The following is a 26,348-nucleotide window of genomic DNA, read 5'->3' as shown; positions in this document are numbered from 1 at the left end:
AGGGCAAGCAAGAGGCAGGCCAGAATGTGTACCTTACTTTTACTGCCTCTGCACAGCCCCAGGAAATCTGGCTGTGGGTCATTGCTGGGAGTTTGGGGTTTCTTTTTGCTTTTTTTCCCCATATAAACTTTCTTCTCCTAGAAACACACAGCAAGGTAGTCACAAAGTTCCTCTGGGGTTTTGTGCCATCACTGATTCCTCTTGCCAAAGGGAAAACTTTTGAAGACAATTTGTGCTGGATGTGTCTAAAGCTATAGCCCAGCTCACCTTTATTTTGATAAAAGCTAGTAAAAAAAAATATGGCATTCTGTGATACACTGATATCTTGTTAATATTGAATAACAAAATCAGGAGTGGATGATCCATTTCAGTTTGATGAAAAAGCAAAACAATTAAACTTTATTGCCCTAGTTTTATACAAATAAATGATGAGGTTGATGGAGAAATTAGTTGAGAGTATAATTTAAAGAATCTCAGTAATAGTTTAGATCCTCTATGTGTACTCCAAGCCATCAATTACGGGTAGAATATTTCTGACAAAGAAAGCAGGGAGTTTTCTAGTGTGTGAAAAAGATGCATGAGGAGCTGATAGTTCAAATTTGGATGAGGAAAAAGCCAACAGTTTAATAGCTATAAATATACTCTAAAAGTGTTCATTTTAATTTTCTCTTGACCCTGTTAGGTTTCAAGCTACTCTTCGGTAAAAATAGAGTTTAAGCTAAGTGTTCAAGAGGGTACTGCTCTGGAAAATCAAATGGTGATACAGACCATATTGATATATTAATATGATGATTTATTTTTTACCCAATATGGCCATTCCATTTCTATTGTCTAAGATTGTTTCCACATTAATGTTTTATCTATTTGACTTTTACAGAGAATTAACAAGGAAATCTATATTAAAGATTTTAGCATCTCTGTACATTTTAATAAAGCTTAAATATAACATTCTGCTAAACACTCTGGAGAAAAGGCCAGAAAAGAACTGAAATCACTAATTGCCAGCCACTTTTTTTAGAATGGCAGAATTATTTTTTCTTCACAATAATCCTTTGCAGTTTGGAATATGTTTGACTGCCAGTTGTTAAATGAGTTTGTATCATTTAAGAGTAGGAGAAGAACATTTGAGAAAGTAATTGGAGTATATTTTAAATAGGCAGGTTAAGCTGTTACAAATACCATCAAGAATAATTTCTAATTGAAAACCTTCACATGGTTTTCAAAAATAGCTGTTTAAACCTGTGTTTAAACTGCATTAGCAGTTTCTTTCTGAATTATATAGGCTTCTCTAAATCTTTTATTGTATTTAGTTTATTGATATATATTCCCATGTGATCTTTAGCTTTTTTTTTTTTTTTTTTTTTTTTTGGATTGCTTTTGTTTTGTTTTGTTTTTACTTTTAAACCTCAGTTAAATGTGAGAGTATGAGAATTTACAGTTATGGACAATATATTTGCAAGTGTCTTGACATTAATCACATTTTATTGCACATTTTTTCCCTGTTTGAAAAATTCTGTGGGAAATCATAGAATCATTGAGTTTGAAAAAGACCTCCAATACCATCAAATCCAACCTTCGTTCAGACTCTTACAATACCCTCAGAAGGATCAAATTGATACTTTTCACTCTCAGAGAGTTTCTTGTTAGCAGTTTGTTGGCCTTTCTGTGTTACAGGGGTTCTTGAGTGAAAAAAAGGGAGATTTTTGCGACTAAAAAGACTTAGAGAAGGCAAGTTAATAAACAGTAGAAACCATACCGGAGAGGAGAGGAGAGGAGAGGAGAGGAGAGGAGAGGAGAGGAGAGGAGAGGAAAGAGGAAAGGAGAGGAAAGAGGAAAGGAAAGAGGAAAGAGGAAAGGAAAGGAAAGGAAAAGGAAAGGAAAGGAAAGAGGAAAGGAAAGGAAAAGGAAAGGAAAGGAAAGGAAAGGAAAGGAAAGGAAAGGAAAGGAAAGGAAAGGAAAGGAAAGGAAAGGAAAGGAAAGGAAAGGAAAGGAAAGGAAAGGAAAGGAAAGGAAAGGAAAGGAAAGGAAAGGAAAGGAAAGGAAAGGAAAGGAAAGGAAAGGAAAGGAAAGGAAAGGAAAGGAAAGGAAAGGAAAGGAAAGGAAATTTCTTCTTATTCTGAAGAAATACATCTTCTGAAGGGATGTGCTTTATTTTGGGAATGAACAGCTTCTGGAAGAAAACAGTTTTGTTTAGTGGAAATTTATTCTGTCACGTGTTTCTAGAGGAAAAAGGCTCCATCCAAACTCCTTATTGTACCTTGTAAGAGTGAAGATTTCCAAATAGTGAGAGAAGGGTGTGGTTCCTTCTGCAGAAAACTCACATCAAAGGGCAACGAGGCCTGAAAGCTTTCAAAATTAAGCTGGCTCTGTAAATTACAATAACCTTCACAGACAATTAAAGTGAAGAAAAAGTCCACTAAACGTGAGAAGAAAGGATGATGTACTTTAGTGAGGAAGAACAATACATGAAATCATATATTAAGTTCTAATACAGAAGTCAGTATATCCTTAGATCATATTTTTTTCCCATGTAAAAGTATGTATTGTCACTTGGATGATGATTTAATGGGGGAAAACATGAATTAATCACAAAAAATTCTATCAAGATGGATTACTCAAATTAGAAGAACTCTGTTTTGAACATGAAATAGGTGGTTAGATATGCAATAACAGGCCAGTGTGCTTATTTTTCTGGAGACAAGTCAAGTAATACATCATATTAACTTATAAACTCATTGGCACACACATTCCAGATTTCTTATTAATAGGAGATCTTCATGTCAAAAGGTTAATTGTGCAAGGACTTGCGGACAGGGAATGGAAATCAGTAATAAGTAATGTCCACTTTTTCCAACATTTATTGCTTTCTTATAAAGAGCTGCTTTAAACATCTCATCAGAACTTTAGGATAGGAAAACTTTCATTTTGGTGGTCATTTGTATAAACTCCCTGTGGTTCCAAGTATAATTTAAGGGTTAATCATTGTCTGCAGAGACCCAAATATCTGAAAGAATAATGTTAATTTTGTAGGATTCTTGAAATCTTGAAAAACTCACACCCAAACCTATTGGTCAATCTGATTTGCTGGAGTAAAGCTTTGGAGCATTTCACATTGTGTAAGGTGGTGATGGATCCTTTATGGACTAGAGGTAAAGAGGAAAAAAATATCCCCAAAGATATTTGAACCTTTCTAGTTAAGATGTAGTTAAGATGTATATTCTGCATAGAAAAGAAAAAGCCAATTTTTGATACAATTTCCAACCCATCTGAATTTTTGAAGGATGATTTAGATTCTTCTTACATACAATATCTACATCACTAAATTAGCAGTGCTTCAGGGAAGTATTTCATCTGACTCATGGGACTGGAATTTCTGGGGTTCACATCCTTGTAGATACTGCAGAGTCTTGTCATATATTCGGTACTTGAACTCCCTGAGAAATAAAAATATCTCTTTGCTCTGAAAATAGACCAGATCTCTAAATATCAGTAAACCAGCATCTACCAGACTTCGAATACTAAAGCAAGAAATGAAAAGTCCTGCATCAATTTCAGTTGTCTATAAAAGAGACCAAAGGATTTTAAAATGAATATCTAGAAGAAAAGCCTGAGGCAGAGTACAGTCAGCTTTAGTCTAAAACCATTTTAAAATAAAATTAAAAAGGAACCACTGTAGTAATTTGGATGTTTTATTGTAAGACTAAAAGCTGGATTGTGTTTAGAAGCTAAGTAATATCACATAAATTCCTAAAAATTTTTTGATAATCCAGTTACCCTTCCCAGTTAAACGTAACTTTGACACAACCATTTTAGAATCAGAGTCTTAATTTGGAAAATTGTTTTCTCACAAAAAAAAGTCATAAAAAACACCAGAACAATTAATTCTCTTTTACCTAATTGACAAATACTTTGGATGTCTCCCAGCTTCCATTTTCAGAGGAAATCCATTGACCAAAATGGAGGGGCTGTGGAGCAGGAGGAGAGAAAACTCAGATTTCCTGAATCCCACAGTTGCAAGTACCAAAGCATTGTATTTTGAGTTTCCCGAGTGGGGCGTTCTCTCTTTATAACTACATTGGCACAGGCACTTCTGTGTATTTTTAAGGGTTGTACTGAACATCTACAGGGTGTTTTGTTACCATGAAAGAGGTGTAAACGTCTGTTATTGATCCACGGGTGCTTCTGGAGAGGGCTTTAAAAAGAAAATGAATTCTTCCTTGTTACATTCTAAAGTATTTCTGTAAGAAATGGTCTCAGTTACGTTTTTAGTGCATCTGGCAGGTTCTTGAGATGTGAGGATTGCAGCTTAGTTGCAGAATTCCTCCTCCAACAAGTGAACTATTAAAGGAGAGCCCTCTGTTTTGAGTAGGGTTCAAGAAATGCAGCTGTTGGATAGGCTCCCCTACTTAATTTTAATTCCAGATGCGAAGATCCATTTATTCTTAACTTTTGATCTGCAACTTTTTGCCTTAATATAAAGACTTCAAAATAAAAATGCAGAATACACTTTGGATGTTATCTGGAAAGCATCCAATAACCCTTAACAGTTCTTGTTAAATACTTTAACTTTCATTCTCTATTGGATTATACTTTCTTACTTTCTCTCCCTCTGTTTTTTTAACAGATTGTCTTTAGAGCTGTTGTTCTCAGTTTAAATGTTTATGAAGATGAGCTTACAAATAGCTAATTGGTAAATCCTCGTGATTGCATAATGAGTTATTGGCCTGACTCTGGCATCGCTCTCTGAGGGATATGTGGTATTATTTCTTTCCCTTTGCCATCTCCCAAAATTTTGGGCAAAAAAAGAAAGAAATGCACAAAGCATATTTAATGTTTTCTTTTGCTGTCATTGCCATGGAAACATTAAAAGTAATAGGAATTGTAGGAAGATATAAAAATAGAGATAAGGAAGGAGATACAGAGTAAAGAAAAAAGACAAGTGGCAGTGATTTACTTGTGAGGCAATATTTATATATCAATTTATTCAGAAATTGTGTCTTACTTGGAAAAGCTCTACTTTTTAGGCTTGAAATGCAGGTTAGTCTGATCAATTTGAATAAAAAAAAAAAAAAAAGAATATTCTTTCCGTTCAGTAGAAATACCGAAAAATTCACTTCAGTTAATGTCTTTTCTGATGTTTTCATGGTATTATAACTCTGGTAATGGTGGGTATTTACAGCTGAGTTGCATTACAGTAGGCTGAATGTTTCTGGGCTAGCATGTGTTCTGTTTGCTCTTCTGTCCTTTTTGTGTGTCTTGGACCACTGCCCAAACCATTTGGAAAAAAAGGTCCTTCCTGACAAGTGCAGAGAAGTCACTGAAGTCGGAATCCTTAAATGTGATTTGGTCTGAAGAACTTTGAGAGTGTATTGGTGCTCTTTTCTCGGATGCGTGAATCTAATCCAGTTTTATTCGCATGCTCTTGCTATAAATACCTCAATTTCCCTTGTAAGCAGGCACTGCCTGTTGTTTTTCTCCATCCAGCAGTCGCTAATTTCTCGGCCGTGTTTCTGGCTGTGCATTGCCGAGTTCCAGCAGGTGGCAGCCCTGCCGCGTCATTTGGGGCTTTGGAGGGTGGATGGCTTCTTCTGCAAAACTCTTTTCATCCCTATCGTGCCTGTGATTTACCACTTGGAGAGAATAATGTCCCCAAATCTCCGTTCTACGCCTGCCTTATCCTATCGTGATGTCTGCTGTCATATTCCACAGTAAAATACGTGGATCACTTTTGTCGTTGTTGCTGCACTCTTCAATCCCATGCTGTGGTTTAACTCTAAAACACAGGCAGCAATTCCACTGCATTAAGCTGATAAAGCCAATATTTCGTACAAAACTCTCTTCCCTGTTGTGTTTTTAATAAATAGCTGTTACACGACTCGCTGCCACCATTTTATTTTGAGAAACTGGTACCTTGTTTGCTGTGTGGTACCTTGTTTGCTGTTTGCTGGTCCAGTGCTGTGTGGGAATGAAGTAGGATGTTGAGAGGATTGGGATGTAGTGAACATCTCTGTGTCACCTCTCCAATCCCCTCTTCATTATCTGATACAGCAACAGAGTTCCCACTGCATCTATTTTTCCTATTTATTTTGTCTGTTAAGCAAACCTTCAATTTATCCATTTTAAAAGATGTTCTTGTGTTTCATAAGCACAGGGCAGAACTTGGTAATGCAGGAATTTCTTTTACCAAAGGATAAAAAATAAGTTTAATGTTAATGTATTTGTTAGAACCGTGGTTTTAAACATTTAGAAGCCAAAAGTGCGTGGTCTGTGTGACATTCTCTAAGTCTTCTACTTGCTTTGATCTTTTAAGTCATGTTTGGGCTCTGGAATGAGAACCTGCTCCTTGAGAGAGCAAGGACATAAAGCAGAAGAATCCAGCTTTCTGGATAAAGCACTGCTATGGATGTCATGAAGCTGCTATTTTCTGGACCTACTCATACATATGTTATTGTCACAGCCCTTTAAATAGAGTCGGTGTTGCTAAGCAATATTCAAATCATGTAAAGTTCTTCTGAAAGCAGTGAATACCTGTTAACATTCCTTTGGGCTATACTCCCTGATTTACTACTAGTAAATCATGAGTACTGAACCGAGTTCATGCATTTTAACCCGTTTTCTTTTCTTTGTTGTTTTGTTTTTACTCCAAGAGTTTAAATGCACTGCTGCAAAAATCGAACCCAGTGAGTCAGAGTAGGGAACCAGTGGGGGGAATATGGAAGGAAGGTACCCAAGTGGGAATGCTGGGCTCATTAATGCACGTTTTCTGCCGTTCTGCTCCTCGAATTTCAGAAATTTAGAAAGTGGAGATAAGAATTGCCAGACAGTGCTGTTGCCTGGCAGCCTGCAGAAACCATATGATGCTAAGTGAGGCTGCCTGACCCAAGTGAAACAGATATTTTAGCCCCTTTCTTCTTCCTGCTAATTCTTGAAAGAGCTGTTGGGATACTGCCTGGTTATAGTGCTAAAAATTCCTCCAGCGAAGGGACACATATAGATACCAGTATATTTTTAGAAGTGATGCAATTCATATTTTAGGTAGGGTAGTATATTTTTGCATTCTTAGTTGGAGATGAAAGGAGATGTTCTCATAAAGAAAAGCTTTATTGCAATTTATGATGGGAGTGTAGGCTGCTACTAAGTTGTGAATAATATAAGTAACCTATGGATATTGAGCTGTGTGTTGCATAAATTCTGTTTCTCTGTAGAGCTAAGATTTGGTGTTAGTATTCTTGCTTTTATTTCAAAAGGCATTGTAGTCTTTTCCTTTCAATGAATTAAATCTTTGTGGTGAATCATCCTTTTTAAAGCTTAAGGAGGTTTTTTTCCTTAATTTTTATATCAAACACAAAGTGCAAAACAGAGGAATTCTTATTTTGATATGCTGCATATGAATCTCCTGTGTGTCAATGCAGCTTGTTAAAACAAGATTTAAAGAGATACCTTACTGTGTAAATATGACTTTCTCTTTATATGAGCTAGTTCTACTGAGGAGAGAAAAACAACAGTTTTAAATTTGAGAAATTCAGTTACTGAATTTCTTCTTTTTTTTTTTTTTTCCTTTTAATTGGATTTGAAGAAATCGTTTCCTAAAAAGATGGCAGTTTTAAAGCCTGGTGTTTTATCAGTGTGTAGTAAAGCATCTACACTGGGTCGATGTTAGGAGTAATGATGATGACAGCAGTTTATTACAGAAGTAGGTGGCAACACCACAGTTCAGAGCTCTCTTCTGGTGGGTGCCTCACATACTGATTGGCTTAGTGCTTTTAGGAGGTGATTAATGAGGTTTCTGAGACACTGCAAATATTGGAGTGCATTAGCAAATAGCAAGTTAACAAACACTAGAGGAAGTAGCTAGTGAGGAAAATATTTGAAAGTCTAAAATATGTACTGAATATACATCTTCTCAACATTTGAATTGTTCCTTGGTGCATTTCAATGCAGTTTGTCTCCTGCTTTCTTCTACCAAAGAGAAACAGGCACAGGGTGCCCAGAGAAGCTGTGGCTGCCCCTGGATCCCTGGAAGTGTCCAAGGCCAGGCTGGATGGGGCTTGGAGCAACCTGGGATAGTGGAAGGTCTGCCCATGGCAAGGGGTGGAACTGGATAATCTTTGATGTCCCTTCCCATCCAAAACATTCTGTCATTCTGTGAGATGTTGAGTGATCAGCTATTGTGTTCTTCATGAATTCTCTGATATTATCTAATTTGTTCTTCTGTGTTTTGAAGTCGAAGGTGCTTTATAAAACAAAAACAAAACAGCTCCGCCTGAGAAATCTGGAAGGAATTTCTCTCTACTGCTGATCTCTGGTTCACTCTCCATTCTCAGGGTAATTTTTTTCCAAAGTTGGAAGCTTGTATTTCTCCTGCTTGGTTGCTGGTAGTCTTGTGGTTGCAGAGGCTTCATTTATGTGACCCTTTATTTGACTTCATTTCCTCTTTCATTTGTCTCGTGGTGTTTATAAAAATTGTGGCACTTCTGTTTCTTCCTTTTCCAAGTACATGTTTAGATATCCTGGTCCTAGGCTTTTCATTTCACATATTTCAGCCGACAGCATTCTGAGATCCAACGGGTCACCTGGGAATTAAGAAATGCCAAACGATAGCTTGGAAATGCCAAGTTTTTGTGTTGATAGACTTTGCCTTTTAGCACAAAAATCCTGCCTTGAGGTACTGCCCATTCTTTCATAAGCCATTGAACTTATAAAATTACATTTTTAGCTACTATCTTACATCGTTGCTTTTGTAATTTTCTAACAAGTACACATCAGGTAACATCTTCAGGACCAGTAGCAATATTCTTTCTTGGATGCGAGAACAGAAGCCCAGAATCAATATCTAATTTTTCCCAGCATACAAATCCAAATCTAGCTTTGGAACGTGAATCTAAAATGGGATTTTTTTTTTTCAGGGCTTTGAGGGATTAATTTGCCTTTTTAAGGGCTGTTCTAACCTCTAATCAATTTTTAGTGAAGTTTATAGATGTCCACCTCGTAAGCAATAAGGTGGTGATATTTCTTCAGATAATACTAATTATAAGCTTGCTGCTATATTTACTTTTATTTGGACAAATTTTAATTGCTCAAAAATAAGAAATTAGGATTTCAAATACCCTATTTTAAAATTCTTCTGACTCTGATCTTGACAGTTCTTGTTTACTCAGTTCAGGATTTCACAAGCCTTGTAAAATCTTAACTTTGTCTCAGTTTCTCCTGGTGCTGTGATACTTTGCCATTTACTAATGTTGATACAGCCAGCAGTGGGCAAAAACCATCAGAAAACCACCTCAAGAAAAACATGCAGCTAATGCCTGATGGACAAACTCATTCCGTATCTGGAAAAGGTACTTTGTGTTCAGATGCAACATTTACATACCCACTATCACACTTAAAAGGTAATTGCAAAAATCAGTAGTCAATGGAGGTCAATTCACATCATTAATCAGGGTCATTACAGGGAAATACAGCTGCCTTTGTAATTAGGTAACTACTTTAATAACAAACAAGATAATCTCTAGAGAGAAGGGTTTGGCTATGCTGAGAAGTAAATGCTGTTTCTGCAGTAACCTTGCTATTTTTAGATTTAGGTGCTGCTATTCCAAGGTTCGTCCCAGCCTGTTGAAATTCCAGCCTTTTCATGACCTGTGATCTCCCAAACTGTGCAGCCTCAGAGCTTAATGCAGCAGGGGAAAGTATTTAAAGCTGCTTGTCAGTGAGTGAGTCCCCTCAGTGACTCAGCCTTTGATGTCAGTATTGTCAATGAATCCCGTTCCTGGCTTTAAATGCAAAAAGTGCCCAGCACTGGGTGCTGATCTTATCCTGTGAATATTCCAGTGCTTATATCACCCTGCATTTGGAGTTTTCCTGCCTGACCTGGATGTTTTTCCCTGCTGGCTGAGGGAGCAGTTACCTTCCCAACACTTCAGGTTTTCTAAGAGCAGCACAAGTGATGAGCTCTTTTCTTTTATAGCCTTGCACCAACAAAAGAATCCTGACTCCTGACACTATTTTGGGATAAAAGAAGAGGATGTTGTCTTCTTCCACAGAACTCCTATCTGTTTAAGTCAAGGAAAAACATATCGCAGTGCTTGTGATTCTCAGTGACAAAGAAACTTTCTGTAGTGTGTGTGTCTCTGTATCATGGATACTAATGAGCCGTGTAAACCCACATTTGTTACTAACTTCACAGTGATTGATCATTTGCAACATGTGTGGATAATTACTTCCCCAAATAGAATTCCTAATATCATGACAACTCTCACAGCCCCCTCAAACTGATTCACTTGTGTAACTATGGCAGCTTCTTGTTGTATTGTGCCGCAAAGATCGTCTGATTAGTAAGAGATTGTAATTTATTTGGATAATCAAACTCAATGTACGTAACAAGGAAACTTAATGACCTCCTAGTAGTTCTCACTGTGAATTTTATTCTCAATAGCATCATAACATTAGAGTTTTTTCCCAACATTAGCACACAGAACTGAAGTTTAAGACTGCTATTACTGTGCTAATACAGAATCAGACAATACTTTTTGATGGAAGCAACCTGGGGATGGTATCTGATCAAGTCTGCTCAAAGCAAAACTGCCTTCAATGTATAATGGGGTTGCTCAGGGCCTTGTCTTCTCACTCTGTCTCCAAGGGTGAACTCCAGGGTCTCTTTGGGCAACTTTAGTCCTTTCCAGGAGTGCTTCCCCCTGTCCATAATGGGAATCTGCAATAAATAAATAAACCAATCACTTTGTTTTGTGAATTTTCCATAAAACAACCCATCTTTTTTTTTTTTTTAATGAAATGTATATAAAGCATACATTTCCATTAAAGTAATTTTTATTCTGAGTTAATCAGTAAAGAGATACTGGAGGGGTAGAATCCATGTGCCTAGAAGAGGTGATGGGAGATTTTTGGCACTGGGCTGCCTGGATCAGTGGGGTGGGCTTGACACTGGGGGAGTAGGGTCCAAAGTGCTGGTGAAAAAGATGAGGGGTAGTGGGTACATGTCACTGGTGGGGAGATTCCAGCTAGACACAAGGGGGAATTCTTTCCCATCAGGAACAGTCAGCCCTGTGGAATAATCTTCCCAGTGTGAAAAAAAATGTAAAAGGTTTATTAAAACTTTATCAGAAAATACAACAGAAGACTGAATAGAGAAAATATTACAGCACTGAGAGCAAAGAATTTTTCCCACCATGTGCTCATCCACACAATGGAGGTTTTGCCTTTTAACCATTTAGTTCCTCCCGAAGTTCTGTCAATCGACTCCTTTGCTGTCCAAAGTGGTGGAGTTTACTTCCTTAAATCTTGGTTGGAGGTCAGGTGCTGCCCTAGTAAGAAGCTGACCCTCCCAGATGTCCCAAACCCAGGCCACCCCTGCTAACAATGCAAGGGGGGTAAAACACAACTATAAGTCAATAAAACTTCTCCTAACATATATACATGATATTTGGCTTTTAATTGTGGGAGTCAACCATCACATCACTCATCTGTCACACCAGGGAAGTGGTAGATTCCCCAGTGCTGGACACATTTAAGATACAGCTGCAGAGGCTTCTGGGCCATCTTGTCTAGACTGTGCTTTGGCCAAGAAAGGCTGGACCAGATGATCCTTGAGGCCCCTTCCAACCTGGCATTCCATGATTCTATGAAAATATTTGCACCTAAACTGAATGAGGCATTTTGCCATGAGGCTGAACCAAGTCATGTGTAAACAGCAGACTCTGCTATTCCAGGCTGTTCTGTGTACCCAGTATGGGTTAGCAATAGTAAACTGATAATGTATTTGATTGCCATAATTAAAGGCATTTGATTACATCAGCTTGGAACATTGTCTATATTAATGATTAAAATGGTGCTGGGGCGCATTCAGCACTTTTACACTTCGATAATACACAATATGGAATGAAAACCTGGCAGCAGACTGAGGGATTCAATGTTGCATGCAGGAATACGGAGTAAGCACAATTACAGTGTTCAGGAGAAGACAAGTAATGAATTTCAAAACATTTTGCTTTTGTCTTTGCTAAGTCTTCAAAATGAAGCTTCAGATTTCACAAGTGCAGCTTGTAACTTGTTCAAGGTTCTTTTAATAGGTGTTTTTGAAAGTATTGAAAGAGCAGGATGTCCGTTCTATTGTTTGTATGTATTTCATGTTCCAAATGAGGAGTTTAGCTGTGTTCTTTTCTTCGCTGAAACATCTTGTTTTGTTTGAGTCTCATTCTTTTCTTTCCTTTCTTGTTTTCAGAACCTGATGTTTATTACTTATTTTGTGCTTTGGCTATATTTATCCCCTTTTGTCTTTTAAATTTCCTGTTCTTCATCTTTTTCATTCTTTGGTTTCCCCCAGTGTTGTTTTTGGGCTTTTTTTCTGCTTCTGTTAAGGTCAGGATTGAAGTTCTTGACATGATATTTCATGTTTAGACTTAGGTGTTTATATTTTTTATCTATATCACAGTCTTACAAGGTGTGAGTTCTGTAGTATTTCACTAACAAGGTACAAAATGGTTAACTATTTTTCTCTACGAGCTTTTATAAGGCTAAACTAATTAATTAAGAAATGACACAAATTATTTCTTTTTTTAACTCAGTAACTAACTACTTGTGTCTTGTAATGTGGACTTTTCTATCTAATTACAAAATACTACCTGAAGTCATGAAGAAGGTGAAGAACAACTAGCTACCACCTTAAAGCCTCTATCTTAGCTTCACATATATTACTATATTCTAACACCTTAAACTCTAAGTTTTTTACCATGTGATAATACACACTTCTAATCAAACTCCACACCCATAATCCCAGTGCTATCATTCAATTTTGGAAGCTTTCTCTATGCCGTCAGGTCAAATGCAGTGTTCTCCTGGGGGTCAGAGTCTGTCAGCACAGAAAGTCTAAAATTCTCAGCATCCAGGACTCCAACATCCCAGTTTCCTTCTTCCCAGAACAGAGAGCATCCAGACTGGTTAGACTTAAGCTACATTCGTTGAAATGGACTTTGTTATAATTTAGAGGTCTAAGAGAGGCTTTCCTCTCTTTAGTCAGTAGGATTGCTTTGCTTCCTTCAGTGGTGTCATATCTTTTTTTTTTTTTTTTTTTATTATGTCTAAATTCCAAAAAAGTTAGAGAAAGGATGGAAAAGTAATGGGTGTTGAATTGAACCTTAAAAATATTCAAAAATTGAGACAGGAAAAGGGAATGAGAGCACAGAGACAGAGCTGTCAGGAAGCAAACAGCAGAGTGAAGCAGAACTTCATAACAATTTTTGTCTCTACTTTTTTTTGTTTGTCACCATTTTTTAATACTGTAATATTTTTGAAGAAGTGTGAATGATTGATTGGTACTAATCACCATGCAATTATTTGTTGAGTTGAGCTGACATTTGGGAAATCTCTTGCTCATATTATTGAGTTTTTGTCAGCTAAATTCTTATATATGGAACAAGAGCTAACTTTCCTCTGTAATTTTACTAGTATACATCAACTTCAAACCTATTGAATGTGTAAAGTCTCAGAGTTGCCAATCTCAAGATTAATTTGAAAAGTCATATCAAACCCAAAGAATTTCCTTGTGCCTTTGAAGTGACAAAGTCCTGGCACCAAAGAAGTGATAGCACAAGGATCAATGTTACTGTGCCAAACTGACCACAAAATAAAATTCATGTTACGCTTGGGTGTAAAGCAAGACTCTTGTGTTAGAGCTGAGAAAAAAATTGGTGGAAATTTGTATGAGAGGAGAGGAACTTGAGAGAAAGGAATGAGAAAGGAGTTCCCAAATTGTTTTTCTATGGAGTTTTATCTGTAAGGAGACATCTGGGAACATGAGTCTTTACCCCATCCCAGTTTTGGAGTCAAGTACCATAACTCTGTTCTTCTTGGTAAACATTTTTCTCTTCACTGTCATGTTGTGACTGGTAGTTTCCACTTGATGCCTGGGAATCAAATTATTGTTATTTTCAAAAGAATTCACACATAATTTGAATTTCTAAGTGCCAGGTGTTGTTGTTATTATGTTCAAAGAACACAATTGCATTTAAACAAGCTGTCACTACAAAACTAAAATAAAATATGAAAATACTAAATAAAAACCCCCAAAGTCAGTGTTATTGCATGTAATTTGATTTACTGAATTTTACATCCCTTTTCTGGTAGGTGGTAATTTTCTCCAAAATTAAATGAAATATTGTACTTTGTCACAGGAGTATGCATGCAGGAAAAAAAACACTTTCCTGGGCTTGATGAGTAATTATTTTGCCATCTTAACCAGGGAATTTAATCACATAGATAAAGTACTGAAATTTTGCAATATTAAAAATTTACTTATAGTACATTGCATTTTGATTGTTATTGTCTTTTGGAAAAAACCTATTTCATTCATATAATGGTTTAATTCCTTAAACAAATGTCTTTTTGTGAGAACTTCTACCTGCACCACCTGCAGATATTTTCCATGTTGCTTCCAACTTTTAGAAATATATTTCCATCTCAAATGATCTTTAGGTCTCTTACAATACAGCAGCACATGAGCCCGGAGTGTCCCACAGGGGTAAACAAGGCTGTGCTTGAAAATTTGGGGGAAATACTGAAGTTTGTATCCACCTGTCAAACTAAGTAGAGAATACTTGCTCCTCTGCTAACTCCAAAGATAAAAACAAAGGCCAATTTAAATAGATATAAAATATATATAAATAGATATATTTAAATAGACAAAAGAGGCCAATTTATTTTTAAGCAGATTTATTTTTAAGAGAGAAACTCATGCAATGAGGAAGTCCAGGACACAGCTTTCAGAGTGGGTTAGACCAGACCTTCAGCTCCCTGTCCAGTAAAAGTTGTTTAACAGAGAGTTCAAGGAGCATGGAAAGTGTGGAGTGAGCTTTTCCCTGCTGTATCTTCCAAGCTTCCACAGGCTGTGATTTAGAAACTTCCTGAGTTGAAATTAGCATCTGAATTGCTGCTGTAATAGCCATCTGTGGACCCATAATCCACTCTTTTTGCTAAAGACTTATTGAACCCACTCATATGTTTGAGCTTCCCTGCAACAATGAGTTTCTGAATTTAATTAGATACTGTATGAAATAGTAATTATTGTTGTTCATTTAAAATGTCCAACCTGATTATCCTATTTTAGATCTCTTAATTTATTGATTGCTGGCCAAGCTTCCAAATAACCATCTCTTACTGACCATTTTCTTCATTAAAACCTGAACTGCTGCATCTACTCATCTCTGAAGAGATGCTAAGCCCTCAAATATATATTTAGCTTTGTCATTTTGTTCTTTAAAAGAGAATAGTCTGGTCCTGCATTGTGTATATGATTATCCTTTTAACCTGTCATTTTACATATAATGTTTAGAAACTTGGTGCAATTTAATAAGTTGATTAAAAGAATGTGGAGGCAGTGCTCATATTCAGTTGAATAATATATTTGAAGGCAGATGTTGTGATAAGTCATGCAGTACAGTATGTTAAATTTAGGTGGACAGTTCCAGAACTGCTTTGCATCTTCTTAAAGCTGAAAAGAACAAGAACAGATTCAAATCCCTTCAGAATCATTAAGGTTGGAAAAGACCTCCATGATTAAGTCCAACCTTGACCAAATACCACCATGGCCACTAAATCATGTTGTAAAGTTCCAATTCTGCTTTTTCTTTTTTTTTCTGAACACTTTCAGAAATGGTGACTCCACCCCTCCCATGGGCAGCCCATTCCAAGAGCTTGTCTACAGCCAAGCATTTTGGTAATTTGTTTTCTCAAAATTGCCTTAAAATTAGAGAAAATGGTTCTAGACTGGAGTGTTGAGCTTCCACTGAGGGGATCTACTTTGTTATTGTTACTTGTTAGTCACAGCCCCCAGCAGCAGCACTGAAATACAGCAGCAAAATTTATGCTGATGTCATCCAGTTTGTTATCTTTGAGTGACCTTTGGCTGAGAGTTAGCTACAGCTGAATAATAGTGACAAATCAGGGTGGGTCGCTTTTATTTGTTTTTAATACAACTGGATAATTACTCTTTAAATTAGATTTTCCAGAGATTTCATTGTAATGTTGGAAAATAATGTCAAGGAAGGAATTGAAAGCTTGCAGCAATAAGCACAATGCCTTAATTTTAGGCTATTTCTATAAAACATTACTGCCATTTTAACAACAAACAGGGGATCAAAAGAACAAGTGGATGCCTGAGAAAAAAAGGAGGAAGAGTAATAAAGTTACAGCCAGCAGTTTAATGGGATGTGATGATGGGGAAAATAAGTTTGTGGATTTGACATGCATTCCCTCCATTTCTCCTACATTCATCTGCAGTGTTAGGTACGTTCCTTACATTCCCTTAATCCGTGTGTACTTTTTTGAGAGGAAGAACCTTTAATGTGAGCTGTCACATGTTGATTTGTTATGTATTAAGGTAATTTGCTTTGGCTGGCATTATAGAAATAATTATGGTAGTGTCAAATGACTTGCTGGTCTTCCCAAATTGATTGAAGAATAATGAGATTAATCGTGAGTAGGAGTGAGTCCAACAGAATTTTAATGTGGAGGAGCAAAATGGGATTATGTGGAACAGACCATCTTTTATCCCCCTTTTGTTAAGAATGGAAATATTTTGTCATGGGAGTGGAATTCCCTGGGGTGTTCTGTGGTTGCTAAGCAGATGACATCAAGGGATGAAAGCTCTGCCAGTGATTACATGATGTAGTGCCTTGAGTTTCAGGCATGCATGAAGATAAGAAATTGAGAGAACGAGGGGAAATTGCCTCAGGGTGATCCAGGAGAGGTGCAGGTTGGATTTTAGAAAAAAATTCTTTGGTGGAAGGGTGGTTGAGCATTGGAACAGGCTCCCTAGGGAAGGGGTGGTGTCACCATCCCCACAGTGTTCCTCTCTGTGAGGTGGAAGTGTAAAGAGCTGAGGGTGGAGGTGACCCTGGCTCCAGTCTGTCCCTAATCCAAATGGGACAGGAATCTCCCTCAATCCCTTTCCTCAAACAGGGTCTGGACCACTCTTCACGAGTTGTCACCGGTGGTTTCATGTGGGCAAACTGGTGCAGAGCCATGCGTTTGTCATTCTTTTTGTGTGATGAGAAGTGTTCAGGTGAGAAGTACTCAGCTTTTCTTCACATGCAGCAAATCAATGTGATGGAAAAGTACATGGTGATTTAACAATTTTGGAGACTTAATTTTATTTCAAATAATCAAACAGGCTAATTAGATAGCTGAATTTCACAGAAATGCTGTCTAATCAAGGCTTGGGCAACAGGGGATTTGCAGAAATGAGCAGATCTTGTTAAATATTGTCAAACTATGAGATCTCTCTCCATATGGATATTAGGGAAGACACTTGCCCAATCACAGACATAATTTTGCCATTTTAAGTAATGCAAGTAGAAATGTTGTGAAAGTGTAGAAATTCATTAGAAGGGCAATAGGTAAAGCAAAGAAAGTGGCAAGTTTGACTTTCCAGTTAGTTGAACTTTTCCTATTAATGAGGTAGAGCTAAAATCTGAAGAAAAACCCTATCATGGGCTGTTTGTTCTGGAGCAGAGTTTGTGTTAGACATGGTTCTGGGCTTTTCCTTGAACTCCTTTTTAAAGCATTATAATTTTCTTCTGACAGCAGCACACAGCACAGGATGAAAGCCTGAAGAGTGACCTGATGTTATTTTGTATTTTCAGGCTGTGCTTTGAAAAAGAAAAACAGCTTTGGACAAACAAATCAAGTTTTTTTTTTTTTTTTTTATTATAGTAGCTAATACACAACATATTTGAATATTTGATTTTAAATTGTATTTCTTGTTGTGTCTTTAAATGGTTGGTCAGCTTGGGTGGTGAGATGTGGAGCAGGTCAAGACATATCACAATAATCCTGAAGTTCTCTTGTTAAAAAAAATTCATAGTACTTTAGCAGACTCAGAAATGAAACTGGGTAGTTGCTAAATTGTCAAAGGATGTCAAGGCTCTGAAAATATTATTTTTAGTACTACTTTGCTGGCCTGTCTCTTGCTTGAGCTCATTATGGAGCATTCCCAAGGTGGTTTGCATTTCCCAAGAAATGAAGTTGTGCCCTAGACAGCTGCAGTCCCTATCGCCACTTAAAATATCACAAGACTTTATTTTCCTTCCACAAATGACTCTTGTTGGAGACGTTGGGCACCACTGAGCATCCCTTTTTGGGAGACATGATGTGCAATCCACTTAGGTGAGTTTGAGTCTCTTCTGCAGGTCCCTTGGCCTATTCCCCCTTGGGAAAACTGGGAATTCTGTGTGTGTGTAGCCCATGAGGTGAGTAAGAAGGCTGAAGCAGTGGAGGTAAAGAGAGCTCTGGGACAGACCCACCCAAATATACTGACTCCCAATGACATCAAAGTTGGGTGTGTTTTGAATTATTAGACTTTACAGGGGATGCCACAAAAGCTTATGGAGAAGCATTCTTTAAGTTAGCTCTGTGTGCCAAAGGGAGTAATTTTTAGGATGCACAAATGGCTTTTGGTGTGTGTGCAGCTTGGTTGCTGCTCTGGATGGAGCTCTTGGAAGCAGAAGAGCTTTCCCGAGGTGAGATGAATTTTGGGTCTAAACTGCAGAGTGTAATAAATGACATACTGACACTTTCTTTTTTTTTTTTTTTTTTTTTTTTCCATTAGTCCTAATAATCACAGGTCATTATCAGATGATGTAGCTAAATAATCACAGGTAGGTATTAGATATTAGCTACCAGGCCAGACTGAAAGAATAGATCAATATGTTCTTTGTGCACAAAAACTATTGACAACAGAGGCTCCCTGTGATTCTTTCCTCCACAGAAGCATGCCCCAGTAATAATGGCAAAATCAGTTCTGAAAAGCACTGAATATTCTAGAACAGGAGGGCTGTGTGTGCTACCTGGGGTGGTGTTTATTGTCCCACAAGCACCGTGGTTTGTGCTTTGGTGCAATTTCTTCCTCCCATCCTCTCTCCTCTACTACAAACAGCCCATCTGGGAAAGTGAGGGCATTGTGAGTGTTGGAATGTTTGCTGTGGGAAGTATTTTGGTGGCTTCTGTAGAAATAGGAGGCTCTTGTAAATCTGCAGAGTGCTGGTTCTCTGCAGTGAAGGGTGTGGTTTCTTCCCTGCATGTGAGAGTTGAAAAAGCATCCATCAATATAAATAATGATGAGGAGAATGAACAGTAGCTATTGGCTTATTTCTGATTTTTCTTTTTTTTTGAAAAATGCTAAAAACTCATTATAGGAGCTATTGTGAAGCGTCAGGTCTTACCCAGGGGATGTCGATCTTTTTCACTTTGATTTTTTTTTTTTTTTTTGACAAGTGTGGTAGACAAATGACATTTTTCTTGTTGTCTGAGCTGGCATTTTGGTCTCAGCCTAGACTGCAGATACCTACAGAGTGACTATTAGGTGCTAGAATGAAAACATCTCATTACTCTTCATAAATGATGGTACTTGTTGCACAATTGTACTCTAAATTTGACCATAATAATTTAAAATGTTAATAACACGAGTAACTCTTATTTGTGGTTTGCAAGGTTTAGATTTTTTTTCTTCTGCTTAACCACTGGGCTGCTGGTTCACTAAACTGGAATAAGGTAGATTTCAATTAGATCTTGGGAAGAAATTCTTCCCTGTGAGGGTGCTGGCACAGGCTGCCCAGAGAAGCTGTGGCTGCCCCTGGATCCCTGGAAGTGCCCAAGGCCAGGCTGAGATGGGGCTTGGAGCAGCCTGGGCTGGTGGAAGGTGTCCCTGCCATGGCAGGGGTTACTGGATGTTCTTTATGGTCCTTTCCAACCCAAACCATTCCATGACTCCTTGCAGTGGGGTGGTCCCACACTGGTTGGTCCCACTGAGGATCTTGGTTCCTGAGGTTGCTGTGAGAACAGCTCCATGAAAGCACTAAGGGTGCCTGTGGGACACATTCGTGGGTTACAAACCACTTCACACCCACAATCCCTTCTCTGCTATTGCTGGAATGAGGTAAAGCCCTAATGGAACTAGGAATTTTAAATAATTATGTTTCTTCTGATTCCTCCCAAACCTCTTTTATTTTTCCATCACATACAAAAATATCCCTCAAACAATTTGCTGTAGGTGCCTGGTCATGGTCAGTTTGACATCTCCCAGATGATAAATTAGGAGCAGGATGAATAGTTCTATCATGTTTTGATGATTGTTCTTTTTATCCTTTCTCTTGTCATTTCACTCTTATTCAGAACATCATTGTTATAAAATAAGCCACTTTTGTAAACTACCTGCAGTGGTCACCGAAGGATAATCTCTCTCTTATGGCATTTTTTGTATTCTTTAATTACCAAAGAGAATTTAAATTATGAAAGGGCAAGAAAATGCACAGTGAAAATCTGATTTTATATTTTGAATTTAATCAGAACAATTCAGTGCTGACCTTCAATGGCTCTCCTTAATATCCTGGATGAGTTCTATGACTGTGAGATTGCCAAGTCTTCTATGAAGGTCACAGCCATGAAGTTACTGAGTGACTGAAACCCACAGCTGTATTTAATATTTTAAAGATGGTTTTCTTTCCAATTTGAGTAAAAGACTGAGCTGACTAGCTTCCTAGCATGGTGACTTTTGCTTTGGCAGCTCTACATGATGGCATTTTTTAGAGCAAATTGAATGTCAAAGTATGTGATAGATGAACAAAAATATTTTAAAATTAAAAATCAGTTCCTCCTCTAGTAAGAATTTAAATATGTTGCATGATCTTCTTTTTTCTCTTTTTTTTTTTTTTCTTAGTAGAAGTCTCTCCTTTTACTTTTAGTTATGTATTGACAATTCATTCTCTGGAAGATCATGCAGATTTGCAGTCCAGTTATAATTATGGTAGGAAATTAAACCTCTAGATATAACAGTGCTGACTTAGAATCTGCAAAATATTGCAGGAAGCCTTGTAGTTAACAAGGAATTGTAAAAATATTCAGATCAGAATAGTTTAGAAAATTTTGAAAACGTGAAAACAATATTATTATTATTTAGTAGTAGTAGTATTTGCTGATAATATTATAGGGAACACTATATATATATATATGCCTTTAAAAGGGTCATGGGTTTTGGGGCTCTTCTTGTTCATTGATACATATACATTGAAAATTGCCCCACTTATTAAAGCCTTTAGTGTATTTTTTATAAATTGCCATTTATTTGGCTGTAGATTACAAACCTAAAGGAGTCCTGCTTCCTGCTATTCCCTTCCTCTTTGTCTCTGGAATTATTTTGGACCCTGGTAGTTCATTGTCACTGAATTTACACATTTGCATAATTACAGCTCTATCTGCATTTTTTGTTACCTCGTGCAGAAGTGTTTCAATGACAGCATCACAAGCTCTAAGAGAGTAAGACTCCTGTAAGTCAGTCCAGAAAGCTTGTCCTGCACAATAATCCAAGGGAAACAAAGCAAAATGGAGAGAAAATATTTATAGAGCCTTTAAGAAAAATGTCCAGGCATAACCATAAATTTCCTAAATTCTTTTTTTGTGTTGAATCTGACTATGATTTAGAAATACAGAGTTGCTACATTAGCTATCTAAAGCTGTACCATTTGAGGAGTTGACATTGTAAAATGTAAAGAAGATGTAGTTAACTAAAAAAGAAATCAGAAACCCATGTAATGCAGATTTGTGTATTGTGGCATATTTTATATCAATATTGCTGCTATTAAAGCTGAGCATAGACACAATAAAAGCCATGTGTTGCTGGTTTAGAAGTTATAAGTATCAAAGGCTTAAGAATTAGAATTTTATTAAAATAATATTCCTAATTATATGGCCCACAACAAACAGACTTCAAATTACTTTTTACTTAGCAATTTGATTTTGCTATTTGCAGCAGAGATATTCCTGTTTGCCACAACAACTCAGTACAAAATCTTCTGCAGTTTCAGGGTGCTCAAATATTAGAGAGTCTTTCAGTTTACTTTGAAATTATCCAGTAGTTTAGTTACACAATGGAAATTTATTTATTGATTGATTGGGAAGCTCGGAATGGTTTATCAACCAAAACAGATTGAGCCATGATTTCAGATCCAGGTGATCTGGATGTTCAAAGATAGGCTGAGCATGATGTTAGCAGGGACAGCCCGGGTGAGCACAGATGTGGGCTACTTCTAAAGAAAATTCCCTGCATAAAAAGCACATTTGGAATGGTTGGCCAATGCTTGAAGTTAGTGAATGTCACCAAGTGAGTGAGTGGTACCTAATAACATTTAATGAGTCTCTGTTGAGGAAGGCAGGGAAAATGTTTGGGGGTTTTGGTTTTCCCCTAACTCTTGATAGGCTGTGTGCACTGAAGCCCTCAGACTGAGGCAAAATAGAACGAGGTGCCTCTGAATATCTGCAGTTTCTGCGACGTGCTTTTCTGTGATAGTTCGGAGCAGCAGGACTAGGAAAACCTTGTAAATTTATAAATATCAAACTTAAGAGTTAGAAGTGCTACTTTGATAGAGTTGTGTTTCACTCAGTGTCCCTGCTGCTTTGAAGTTTAAGATAGACGATAACAAAAGAGATTTCTTTTTCCTCCTCTAATCACCGTTTCTGACAAATTCAGAACTGATGGAATATGTCATTAAGACAGAAAGTAAAAAGGACAAGCAGAAGCACTGCTTTGTGCCATTAAGGTGTTGTTTTATTTTTCTTTTACTTGGGTGACATTTTGGGGATAGGCTGCAATTATTTGTTGAATATTGTGCTTTGGAGTTGAAGAAGAAAGAGGTGTTCTCTCATTCTTTTGTTCTCCGGTGTTGATGATAATATTCAGTACATGTTCTTTTATTTCCCTTTGATATCTCATTATTTGTATACTGCTACATCTCTATTTGAACAGCTAAAATATTGCTGCTTGTTTTATCTCCTTTGCCTATTTTTTCTCTAGAAATTTCTAATTGCCCTCACAAGATCCTGACTCCAGGCCACTCTTTGCCTTTTCCCACTTCCTTCCTCTTGGTTTTAGTTCTGGTGATCTACACAAACAGCTTTGTTACTATTTTCTCTTACAAAGCTAAGACAAATTAGCCCACTGAGATCTACTTTTGTTTCTCTGTTTCTCTGGGACTTTTTTTGGCTGTTTAAGGCTGTAACAGTTCTCTGCAGATTTACAAAATAAATCTTACCCTGTTAACCTTCCCAATGCTTTAGCCAATGGCAATAAAGAGCCCATGCTGTAGAAATGGAAATACCAAAAAAAAAAAAAAAAAGTAAAAAAAAAAAGTAAAACATTATACTATCAAATACATTAATTTCTGCCATAAGGTAATTTAGCATTTATTGTTACATGCTGGGCAGCCAGTTAATAATCCTAAGAAAGAGTAGAAGAAAAAGTGCTTTTCTCTCCTTTAGTGTGTTGGTTGTCTGTGAGAGAACATGAAAGACCTTAAATATCATCGAGTTCCACCCCCTGCTATGGGCAGGGACACCTCCCACCATCCCTGGCTGCTCCAAGCCCCATCCAGCCTGGCCTGGAGCACTTCCAGGGGTGGGACTTACTTAAAGTAATGCACAGTCCTGCATTATTGTAGTGGTGCTTTACACTGCAAAAGAAAAGAGAAAAAATACTCAGAAGAGTATAAAAACATTCTTTCTCTTCACTCAGAGCTTTACAGAACCAGTGGAAGTCCAGTGAAATCACTGAAGTAGAAGATGCACATTTGGGAATAGGGAAGGTGACTGGGGATCCCTGAGATCAGCAGAGCTCCTTGAAGCTGCGTTTGTGATCTTTCATTGGACTGATCCCATTTCCACTTGCTCGTGTCCAAGTCAGGAACAGGGAGGAAATTCATGGTGCTTTGCCTTGCTTAAATTACTGAACCAAAATTTTCTTTCAAGCAGGAGGCAGGCTTGAACCAAAATTGCTCCTTTCAGCCATCATTTATCATGATAAAGAAAAATATTACATAACAGAGAGCTTGAATTACCAGTACCATATGTACAAAGAAGCAAGGTGAGAGAGAGTCTATTGAACTCCTTTAATATTTGCTTAAAAAAAAATCCATGCACCTTGCAAGTGCATTTTTAGTTCATCTTTCTGCTCCCTGCTATTCTGCTTCTCTGCTTGGAATTAATTGTACATATATAATGACATAATTGTTTAATTTTGTGATAATTTTTATGCATTCAAAATTGTACTCAAGTTTCTGCAGGAACTGATACTCCTGTAGCAATAGGAGGTTGTGGAAATATTTCAGAAAAAAAAACCATCACAATTATTGTTGTTTTTATTTATGACTTTTGAAAAGTTTGGCCTTTTTTTCTTTTGCCCTTGAACTGAGTACTTGTAGTGGAATGGCAGAAAGATATAATTTAATCAAAAAGAACATGCTATGTTGAAAGTAACTTCAAAGCTATGATTAAATGTACTTACAATAATTGGTTTCAAAGCATTCTAATTCCTAGCAGTGTTTGAAGAATTCAGCATCTAATGAAGTAAAATAAATTACACACCACTTTGTTCATTGAATAACCAGTTTTCTTCTCCTAACCACCATTTATCAACAGAGTCTTTCACCAGAAATCTTCTCAGCATTCCTTTAAATAAAGTCAGCCCCAAGCACACTCCTTGTACCCCCTCCCACCGACACACACAAAAAAAATGGGCTTGATTAGAACACCCTGGTTGGATTATAATGTACAAAACCCAATAGTTGGCTTTGGATTAAGAGTTGAATCAAGAGAAAGGAAATGTTCTGTAATGCTTTGCTTTAAAGAACTCCTGATAATATCAATGGAAGAAGACAAACCACATTTTCCAAATTCCCTTTTCCGATATTCTCAAGTAATGCTAAATTGAGATGTTCCGTGTGTTACATAATTTGAATTGTAATTTTTTGAGAAGGAAACAGGAAATTTGGTATTTGTTATCATTGATTTGTACCAGATCAATAGGTCAGTGCTTTGGATGACTGAAGCAAAAAATACAGTATTCATATATCCTCAAGTGATCTCCCTGGCAGTGAAAATAATCTCACATTTTGACCACAGGATGTGAACTATCATATGATTCCCCCACCAGAAACATATTTCAACAGCAACAAGAAAATTTAGGGGAGAAACTGAGAAAAATTCAGATGTTTTCATGTTTGTGCAGCAGGAAAAGGGGTTAGTTGGTGATCTCATAGTCTGGCTTGGTTTTATTTTATGTATTTCAAGTATAATGAGAAAGTAAATTTGCTTGAAATGGTTATGGAATAGAGATGATTTTCTGTCCAAGTGATGCAGCAGCTCTTCTGTCTCTTGTCCCTTTGGAAATGCAAAAGACTGAGCTAGAACTGGACTTCTTGTAGAACTGGGAGAATTCAGCACACAGGAAATCCCCGATGCCACTGGCGCCTCAAAAACAGAATTAAAAAAAAATAGAAAGATATTTGGTTGGTCCCAGTGAGTGTGAAGTTTTTCATGTCCTTCATTTGGGTTTAATTTCTTACTGTCTTTTGAGCTCATGCTGGATTATTTTTCCCAAAGTAGGAATATAGTATGATTAGAGTTACTAACTGCCCAGTAATTTAACAAGAAACCATTGTGCCCATTAGTCTTCCTGGCTTAGAATCAAAATAATTTATTAAGTTTATTCCTCTACAGTTTGTAGCTTTTCTTAAAAATCTGTACAACTTGAAGACCTAAGATCAAAAAAGGAAAAACCCCAGTTTCTTCCTTCACAACTTTGATATTTTTTCTTTCTTGGAGGATTTGACCCAGCATTTACTCTTCCATTTAGTTAGTTACTTAGTTGTTTAGTTTATTATTTAGTTTATTTATATTATAATTTGTCTAGGTGTATTTCTGTCACAGTTCCTACAGGAGCTGTCTAAATTTGGAGTTTTCATGCTCTCTGTGCACACACGCATGAGCAATATCTGTAACCGGTCCTGGGCCTGTTAACTTGGATAACAGAATTTTATGAGTGATATAGTTGGAGTAAGTATTGACTGTGTTAGGCAGGTGCTGTAGCAAAATTCAGAATACACCAGCAGATTAATTTATTAGCAATTTTGAGAAACAATATGACTTTTTTATTGTTAAGGACCATAAAATATCAAAATGAGTTTGCATCCACTTTCAAAATGTTAATTTCCAGTCTCTGGAGGCAATGTTTAAGCAACTTTCCTTGTTAATTTTCCATTTGTAATGAGTATTGTGCAGGGACATTTTAAACCCCCTGGGAATATTCTGTCATAGATTAGTGTGTGGTGTAAGATTTTGGTTAGGTAAAATAATGAATAAGCAGTGTATATATATATATATATATATATATATATATATATATATATGTATATGTGTGTGTGTGTTTGCATGTTATATATAATAATCTAAATAAACATTAATTAGTAATTATGTACTACATTAGTAATTATGTTTTATTACCAAATGTAGGCAAA

At 36.9% G+C, this 26,348-nt stretch overlaps 1 protein-coding gene across 17 annotated transcripts in view; it reads left to right on the top strand.

Annotated features, from left to right (window-relative positions):
* CTNNA2 (catenin alpha 2) overlaps nucleotides 1-26,348 on the top strand; it is a 459,487-nt gene that overhangs the window by 164,599 nt on the left and 268,540 nt on the right. Inside the window, exon 1 of one of the 17 annotated variants that reach the window (XM_053940065.1) lies at nucleotides 16,610-16,762. The exons of the other annotated variants lie outside the window; for them this stretch is intronic. The gene's annotated coding sequence lies outside the window, so the exon portion shown is untranslated. Of the gene's footprint in view, nucleotides 1-16,609; nucleotides 16,763-26,348 lie in introns of those variants that run through there. 17 annotated transcript variants of the gene reach the window in all.

This window comes from Vidua chalybeata, chromosome 4 (genome assembly GCF_026979565.1).
Source record: "Vidua chalybeata isolate OUT-0048 chromosome 4, bVidCha1 merged haplotype, whole genome shotgun sequence".
Taxonomy (NCBI): Eukaryota; Metazoa; Chordata; class Aves; order Passeriformes; family Viduidae; genus Vidua; species Vidua chalybeata.
The sequence above is the reverse complement of the archived record's forward strand: the minus strand, read 5'-3'. Positions and strand labels throughout refer to the sequence as shown.